Source organism: Chaetura pelagica, unplaced genomic scaffold (genome assembly GCF_000747805.2).
Source record: "Chaetura pelagica isolate M959 unplaced genomic scaffold, ChaPel_1.0 scaffold135, whole genome shotgun sequence".
NCBI lineage: Eukaryota > Metazoa > Chordata > Aves > Apodiformes > Apodidae > Chaetura > Chaetura pelagica.
In genome coordinates this window covers 1,439,326-1,448,990 of record NW_009953649.1, presented here as the reverse complement: position 1 = coordinate 1,448,990, position 9,665 = coordinate 1,439,326, and positions in this window count along the sequence as shown.

Below are 9,665 nucleotides of genomic sequence, written 5' to 3'. Positions count from 1 at the left end.
CTTCAGTAAACCCCATTTGAGTTTTGTTATCACATAGTAGCCATGGCTTTTTTATGCCAACATCACTCAAGTCTGTACAGACAAATGCAGCAGTGATTTGCAACTTCTAATTTGACAAGAAATAAGCTATGGAGCAGCACCCATGATGGTTTGAAGTCTTGCTTTTCTCAGAGGGCTGCTGCCATGCCTGGCACATACAGCACTTCTCTGCAGAAGAGGTACTGCTCTGAGACAGCTCTGGTCCCCAAGTTACCTTTACTCTGCAGTCAGATGGAAGTTTATTTATGAACCATTCAAATGCTAAAGGCTCCCTCCACTGCCCAGTCTGCCAGTCTGGGCTTTTGCCAGCACCCACTCACCCGGGGTCCACAGAAACGTGACCAATGTTTCTCCTCATGGCTTGACAGACCACCCGCATGCTTTTCAATCTGATTCTGTATGTTTCAAGAGACCTTGACTCCTTCTAGGATAAACACTGCACACTCCGATTCATCTTGCTGGTCCCTGAAAGGACATCAAGAAATTGTTAAATTAATTTTTGGAAGAGCCATCACCTGTAACAAGACTTGGAGCTGGAGTCAGGCCAGGTAAAGAGGGACTAATTTATGTCATCATTATCTCCATCTCCTCCCCACCACCACACACGGGCAAGCACTGAGCAAGGAGCCAGCCCACTGACGTGATGAAAGGCTGTGGGCACAGAGGTGAGGCAACTCTCAGCCTGAAAGGGCCTGTTGATACAACATCAGTGTCAGCATAGGTTAAACCTCTTGTGATTATTTTGCATTCATTTTTCAGACCAATTACTATATTTTTTAAAAATCCTGCTTACTTCTCCTTCATTCCTTTATACCTTTGTTTCCAACGCCTTTGGAGTCCTTTACCATCCTCCCTACTTCTCTGCTATTTCTGCCATTCCCCTCTTCTTTGTCCCTCTTTCCTCCTTGCTTTCTCTTTAGCTTCCCCTTCTCAACTTCCCCTTCTTTCCCTGTTCGTAAGATGCACAAAAATTGATTTCCAGCTGAGCAAGGCATCCCACTCAGGGCAAGTACACCAGGGACACATTTCTTCTGATTTGCCCTGAGTAGCTGCTCTCATTGCTATAGACTATCACTATGGCAGAGAAAAAAAGGGGTGGAAGCTCAGTCTGTGACATGTAAAACAGCATATGGGAAGTCCAATGGCCAAATGGAGAACTCTGGTTAACATGGACCTTCAGTGCTTTGTGGTCACCTGCTGACTACTAGTCTCCTTTCTTTTCTAGTACTGTACATCTTCCATGGCAAATCCTCTTACTTTGCCAGTCTGCTCTAAAATAAAGACTTCTAAAAAAATTGTTTCCCCTTTGCTTTCACATTGAGTTTCCTCAGTACTGTCTTACTTAGATCTGTACTGGAAAAAAACCTCTAGCTGTTTTGCATTCTGGCATCCAGTTACTAACTCTGGTGGAGCTAGACATTTTTGTAAACACGGCTGGACTGTGTATTTGTGCTTTGTTCAGGCTCCTTTATGACCTCTGGCATCCCACTCCTCCTATGGGCCTCAGTCTCATCATATCAGGACTGTCACTTCCCTTTCTTACCTTTTATTTAAGGGAATCAGAGTTTTAAAAGACAAGGGGGGAATACAGTGTTATTATTTTTATCCTTTGCCTGCCCTTCTGCTTTTCCTGCTGCCTAGCTTCCATGCAGCTGTTGAACATTTAAGAAAAACATGTCTCCCACTGAGTGAGTTCCCTACAAATGTGAATTGAGCTTCGGGCAAAAGGAAATCTGAGTCCTGAGTCACTATTGAAATGAAGCCCTCCTCTGGCTGCACATAATTCTGCTGTTGTGTTTTAAGGGTAATTTAGAAAAAAATATAGTATGTTTCCCACAAACAGCATAAAAATAAAGTAATGATGGTGATCATGAGGTGATCATATGATCTTTCAAATCTTTTTATGTTTTTCTGGTATTTTCAGTCTTGCTTTTCAAGTCTGCTGCCTACATCCAAACAGAGACAGGGCTGAGGATGGGGAAGCGTGGATTATGGAGAGAAGATGACCTGCTGGTGTTGATCAGAGCTAATACTGGGAGGCCCCTCTGCACTCCACGCTGCTGGCTGGAGAAGACCGAACTTCTCTTTCCACTTAAAGACACTAGAGCTACATCCCTCTATTCAGTGGGGAATAGTATTTCTGTCAGATATGAAAGCGGCTTCTAATCTGCTTTGACCTTGGTGAGAAATTCAAGTCCAAATGTAGTAACATAGAAGCTGACAGGTCAGCCTGAAGAATTTGAAGTGGGGGAGGCTTCCTTGCCTTCTTTCTTTCTGTCTTTCTCTCCTTCTTTCACTTCAAATCTTATCAAAGATCATGTCAAGTGCAGCGGCAGCCTGGCCGGCCATAGAAATGACACCAGCTGTGTCATTTTCCCCGCTGTTACAATGGAGGCGCAGGGGGCATTCACTGACCAGACCAACTATGTGCTACTACTGTTATAAATGCTTAAGGACAGAGACCTGAAAAAAGCATTTTACCTTTTTGTGTGTTCAAACTGCAAAAGTTGATCTAATTTTAACATATGTATGTGATGCTTTACAGAAAGACTTCCATCTCCACCCCAGAGGCTCACTATTTATTGTTTTCTGAGACAAATACACGGACCCACATGAAGGTTGTCAATAGTTCTCACCACCACTGAGGTTTCCACTTGTCAGGTGTGTTGGTGCCCTCTTCTACACTGACTAAGACAAAACCTGGACTACAGAAATTGTCTCGGCTCGCTCTGCTTCTTGCTTCCTTCCTACATCAGTAATCTTTTGTATGTGCCTTGGCAATAAAAGGGCTAAAAATGCTTTCTGCTCTAGTCCCAGTTCAGGAATTATTTAGAAGTCTGAAATATATTATCTTTCCAGCTATCTTTCTTCTGGTTATTTTTTGGAAGTAATTATTTTGATCATGCTGACAGAAGGCTAAAAGCTTCTGGTTAAAAGTTTGGGTGCCGCTTTGTCCTTCGTCAGTCAAACTACCAGCCTAAAATTTTTATTGATTGCTCATGAAAAAAACTGTAAGTCATGAATGGCTAAGGCCTATTTACTGTTTGTATTAGTGCAGAAACAAGCACATTAAGTCATAGACTGACCTCCCCCATATTCAGCATTACATAAGACAGAACAAAAGTGCTTTCCTTGCATTGGAGATTTTACCATCTCATTACAGCCTCTCAAAGCAGCAGAACCAGCAGATCTTGCGGCTTCCCCCAGTTTAGCAACCACATGCACCAGTCCAGGAAAAGGAGAAGGCATTGCCCACCTGGGGACCACCTGATGGCTCTGCACCTCCAGGTGATGACTGGGACATGGGAGACTACTCTGTGCCAGGACTTCCCCTGCCAGCCTGGGGCTGAAGGGAACCTTGGGCAAAGGCAGCATGGCTGCTGTGTGCAGGCAGGGGGTCAGGGCAGAGGGGGCACTCTCAGAGGTGAAGCCTGATGTGTCTGCAATAGATACACATGGGCCAATACAGAGATGCAGGGAAATAAGGAAATAATGTTGCTGAGTAATCAGTAATCATAGATCAGCCACGTCACTAGCAAACAGCTGTCCCATTTTCTGTAGATGACATGTCAGAAGCATGATTTAATGAAGGTTTTGAAGGACAGTACCTCCAGGCATCAGGAGCAGCATAAGGCAAAGCACAAAAAATCCTGTTTGAAAATCTGAAAAAGCAAATGCAGGAGGTGGGTAGCCATGATCATCATCAATACTGAAAGGTAGATTATAAATACAGTGGGGTTAGATCAGGAAGGCAAAGACAAGTAAATCGTGCTTGATGGAGAGCCAGAGGGATGCTGCAAAGAGAGAGGTCAAGGTAACTATCTCAGGAAATTACCCTTGCAGCATCATTCTGGTGGGCACTAGCAGGGCAGGACAGTTCTTGTTCAGGCCAGAGGAAGAACGTGATTATATTAAAACACGATCCTGATGGCATCTGTGCTTCCTTTTCAATTTGTTCTCCTGCTCTTTGTTTCCCACCTGCAGCTATAGAGGTTTCCTGGATTGTTTGACCCTGCTCATGGAGTGCACCACGGAAGGAAGGATCATGTGGCCTATGCAGCGTCCACACTGTAACTGTCTCTTGGCTTGGCCAGGAGCCACAAAACATGAGAAAATGCCAGAGGGAGAAGGTAGTTGGGGGAGCAGCAGGGGTGCACAGAACAGGTTCACATCCAGCTTCCCATTTACCAGACAGGGCTCCTGATAGGGGACGCGGCTGTTCAGGTAGTGTGCAGGACCATGTGCCTGTCGAGGCTGTGGCAGGGGCCTTCCCTTGGGGAGGTACAGCCTGCTCCATGCATCAAGCCTTCAGGAGGGGAGATGGGGATACACAGGCTTGACAGAGACTGCTGGGGTGATTGGCAAAAGGTAGGTAGGCATCTCCGGGTGACAAATGGAGCTCATGGAGGATGAGGTTCCTGAGCAGCAGAGGCTGGAAGCCTATAGCTGCCAGCAACAGCAGGGAGGTGGCTTTTTCACCTGCTGATGTGCAAATTCAGGTCTGGCCCTGGAAATAGGTAATGAGGAACAAGAACAAGCAACATCATGTAAGGTTGAAGTTTGCCCTGTTTTGAGCAAGAGTTTGGACTGGATGACTTCTCCAACCTAAATTATTCTCTGAGTCCACTCTAGAATCAAATTTAGTTTTCAGTGATGTTTTAGCACCTGCTGCCTCTGAACCCTGCCAGTCTTGGTAACCTCAGTAGTGCCAAGGCATTTATACACAGTCAGTGGTCTCAGTCCCAAACCACAGGGATTTCCTCCTGAAGACAAAAAAGCCTCACTCACCTGGCTGGGACAATGGGGCAATGGAATTACAGGGACCTTGTGTGCCTCTTTATCTCTCCCTCTGGGCATTCCTTCCTTGATGAGGAATTTCCTCAGAGCACTGCCTGAAAGGCTTTATGGGTGAGACCCATCTATCTGGGCAGCAGATAAAACTGCAGCAGAGGTCACATTCTTCCATCGTTGCCACTGTCACTGAGCTTTCCTGTAAGCTGGTCTCCACACTGGCAATCTACTGTCCTTACACCTGCACACCACAGTATTTATTTTCCTATTATACTGCATGACTACTAAACTAATCACATGAAACTAAACTACAGCCTGGGTGCAGCCTTCCCCTTCTTAGAAGGGAAGCAGACCAAGAAAACCACTCAGCATTACAGGGGCACAATGTAACAGAGTCCTTTGAGCTTCCCCCTCCTCTGAAAAGTCAAACAGCATACTTTTTTTTTGTTGTTGTTCTTTATAAAGCCTTTTTTTTTTCTCCCCACTGAAGAAAAAAATTGCAGCCACTGTCTCTTTTAAGCTTGAACACCAAAACATTGCCTCCTGGAAACATCAATATTTTGATAGGGCCAGATCAGAGGCTGTACAGCAACCAGAGCTCTTAGAGGGCTGAGACATCTGGGCAGTGGACAGGCCATGCTGCACATCTCTTCAGCCAAACTCCCAACAGGATGGACCTTTGCTATCCCTTTCCCTGTGTCATGCCCCTGTGAAGAGCTGCCTGTGGGCAGGTGGTGACAGTTGGACTACTGAAGCCTAATGTATTTGTCTAGCACCTCTTGGGAAGAGCAGGGTAAGTGAGGAACTGGCAAGGAGAGAAACTATACAAAAGGCTGGGTCTGCTTCTCCTGAAACAGCTTTGGGATGTCCAACAGTGGTCTCCGAGTCCTGCAGCAATGAGCAGCTATGCAGTGGATGATGCGCTTGCTAAAAAAATGTATGGCCTTTACTTAAATAATTACTAAATTCAAGACTGAAAATAAATTTCTGCTACTAACATTATTTTTTAAATTGCACAGGTGTGTGGCTTTATCCATGAATAGGTCTTTTTTGATCCGTATCACTTCTGTGATGTCAATATATTAGATTTATAAGTTCGTTTTATTATATCAGTGTGATTTTTTGTGGGGTATGTTAGCTCTTGGGAAGTAAAGAGAGGGTTTTCTCCCAGCTAAATTTGCAAAATTTATTCCTTTTTCTTTGTTTCTTCCTAGGGCCTTATCAATGCTCTTTGCAAGCAAACTATTTTTACATGGCTATTTTTGTCATTTTCTTCTGTTTACACTCATCAGTACTTTGCTAGGCTGATAAATACTGGCTCCTTAGGCACATGCATTTATTTCTAACAGCATCCTGGGTTTTCCTATCACAACTGGACAAAAGAGTGGGGATAAAAGCTGAAAATAGCTGGTAAATATGGCTCAGGTAAAGTCAGAGCACTATATTCTCTATCCAGATCTAAGGTATGTTCTTGAGAGCTTACCATTTTGAGGACACTTATACGATATGTTTCCACTTAGCTTTTGTGCCAAAAATATCCCAGTGCGGCTCCACTGCTGATAAAGCAGCAGGAGCGTTCATGTAAACAGGGCTCCAGGCAGCTGCCAGTGCTCCCAGTCATTCTCTTGCACAAACCTGTGAATAGCTGGCTTGTATCAGATATGGTGAGCTGTATCTGGGGGGGATATGGGGAGCAGGCTGGGCAGGTGGCCCAGTTCCTCATCACAGATGCTGAGTACCAGCCCTCTCATCTCCCACCTTGCCATCAATGCCCTGGGTGCCTTGCTGCTCCTCAGGCACAGCCGGAGAGGGTGGCAGCAGCAAAGCTTGTGGTCACTTGCAGGGACTAAGATTTAAGGCTGCTAGGAGTGGATGGGGAAAATCATGAATGGGGCGGAAGACAGCAGGAAAACTGTTCACTAACACAGGCTGAGACACATGGTTCATTTCTTCTTTACAAATGCATGAGCACCAGCTATATCACCTATTAATGCTCTTTGAAAAGTAGCAATTTTTAAAAGTATGTAAATTAAGGCCTATCCACAGACCCTGTATTTTAAATCTCACTATGAAAGTTACCCAGACTTCAGGGAATTTTAAAGCAGTTATATCCTAGCTGTAATGTTAGAAGTGTGTCTTGCCATTTGGAAGGTCTGTGCTTGAACCTCTTAGTAGGAGTTTCCTCAAAGATGTTTCACTGGAAATAGGTCTAGATAACATGCCAGAAGCTCTTTAAGTATTATCTTTTTGGCTTCCTTGGTTTCAGCCAAAAAAGTGTGCATGCATGCTTCTGTCAATAGCTTGAATACTCTTGCCTCAGACCAACACTTAGTGGCTTAGGAAGACGATCACCTAAAGCATATGTGACACCACTTCACTGGAAAGGCTGTCAAGAGAAACAGACTTCATGCCTGAAAAACACTTGGATATAGTAAGAGGCAGTTGCAGCGCTCAGGGCAAAGGTCTGGACAGTAACTGCTGTAGCACACAGGCAGAAGGTAGAGAAACATAGGCCGACATATGCCAGAGTCAGACCTGTCATTCATCGCTATTCCTTCTGTACAAGCAAGGTACAGGGCACTGTGAAAGGCTAAAAGAGATCAGACCAGTCTTTGGGTGAGAGTGGAGATGCTGGATCTCTCTTAGAAGTCCCTTTGCTGTATTTACTCCAGAAAAGAATATATAAATACATGCAAAAGGAAAGGAGATTGCAGCTGTGCTCATACTAGGGATTAAACCAGTCTGGGACACTGGCCCATGGCTGCCTGCACCCAAGTTTGCCGAGACACAAAGGTCCATGGGGGGGGAGAAGTTGGGCATGTACACACAAGCCATGTGTGTACACATGCCAGACCTTAAAACCAAAAAGCAGTCCCCAGAACATTTTGTTTCACTGTATAGATGGAGCCAAAGAGTTCCAGCAGACAGAAAGAAATCTGCATTGAGAAAATGACTAGTGGATGGGCATCGAGGGGGTTCTCACTCAGGAGCAGCGTTTGCAGCTGTGCTCTGAGGCTGCTGGGCATGGAGCGGGTGGGGCCAAGCAAGAGGAAAAGAAGTAAAGAGCAAGTTTAGGTGGGAGGCAGCAGGCTGTTCTAGCTGCTTGCAAAGAAAGCATTTTGTGGTCAATGAGCAGTGAAAAGAGAAATGATATGGCACAAACCTTGAATTATGTCACATTTCCTTTCTTGAGAAACTCCCTGACAAATCCCTGATCTCTCCTCCCACTGCACATGCTGTTCTAGCTGCTCCACAAGCAACTGAGCCCCAGGGTTGGTCCTCCCTTCACCAAAACCCAGGAGACCTCTGTGTCTGTGCTCAGGGTCCATGGCTGAAGGGGAACCCATGACAGCCCTGCAGCAGCCAGACTGCACTCAGCAGTGCCTGGAAAGGAGCAGCTGAAGGCAGGGAGAAAGACAGATTTGTGGGGAATGGAGGTCGTGTTGGCTCTTCCTCCACCAGAGATGTTGGCCTCAAAGGATGACAATCAGGAAAGGCTGGGAAAGGGCTCTTCACTCCCCTGATGTGGGTGATGGCTGATGAGCGATCCAGGAGAATCAGGCGGCTACAGGGAAATTCGACAGAGACTCAGGCACTACAGAAAGCTTAGACCTGTGTCTCTTCTCTCTGGAGCCAGGCACCTCTGTGTCTCTGGCCTCAAAGGCTGCCTGGAGATCAGAGGATATTAGACTTTGTACCTGCAGTGAGGACTGGAGGATTCTGCCCTTCGGCATGCAGGTCCCTGGCAGCTCCGGCCTCACAAAACCGAGGGTTAACCAACACTTCCCCCGGGTTTTGTTTCCACCTCCCTTAGCCAGGTTGGCCACACAACTGATTTTTCACTCCCCTCTTACATTTGCTCCTCTCCTCTAAAACAAATGCCCCAATAGAGGCATTCTATTCTTGGAGATTAACAGACAACCAAACACTACAAAAACTCTTGGGCAGGTAACTGGCCTTGGGACAATGTGCTCCTGCTGTGACACATCCACATATATAAGAAAAAAGGCTGATCTGAAAACGAGCAGAACTAAGCAGAAAGGGGGAGATGTTGGTTCAATCTGCATGATCCACCACACCAGTTTTATTCTGCTGAATGCCCAGACTCTGGTTGGTTCTGGGATTAACTGAGGGGAGTTGCTGCAGAGGCTTTTTCAGTCATTGACTTGATATGTCTTGATTTTTTTTAGGGAAACAAAAGTGATCAGTGTGTGGAGATCAGGCAATTTGTGGAATGTGTCTTTAAAAACATGGGTTTTTTTCTGAATGAATCTATGTTTTGGTGTGTGAGGACTGGCTTAAATGTTCTAAAGGGAATTGTGTATGGTTCTATAGCATGAAGCCTTCAGATCATACCAGACTTTAACCATGAACTCCATAGAGGATGGATAGATTTACATGATTAGGAAGAAAATATTTGATAGTTTTGGTGCAGAACAGTGAATGGATCTCTTTGCTACCCATTTGGCACATTGGTTGGCTTATTTTAATGTATGTGCTGTTTCCCTGCTGATACTTTTGGAAGGCGCTGGATCAAAGGATGCCTATGTACGTGTTGGTCCTGCTTTTGTGGCATGGGGAAAGAAGCTTTGTGTGCTCTTGGATAGGAGGCTGTGTTGTTTTGCTTGTTTATGCCATGTAATCTGGCATGAATTAATAAGAAGGAACTTGTCCTGTGTGACAAAAAAAAAAAAAAAAAAAGTGTTTTGATGTTTTTCTTAAAGTTGCCCAAGACAGAGGACCCTGCATCAGCCGAAATCTGGACATCCTTCTTGCAGACAGGCCCAGCATGGCTGAGGTCTGCAAGCCTATGGCGCTGCACCTTTGGGGCCGCG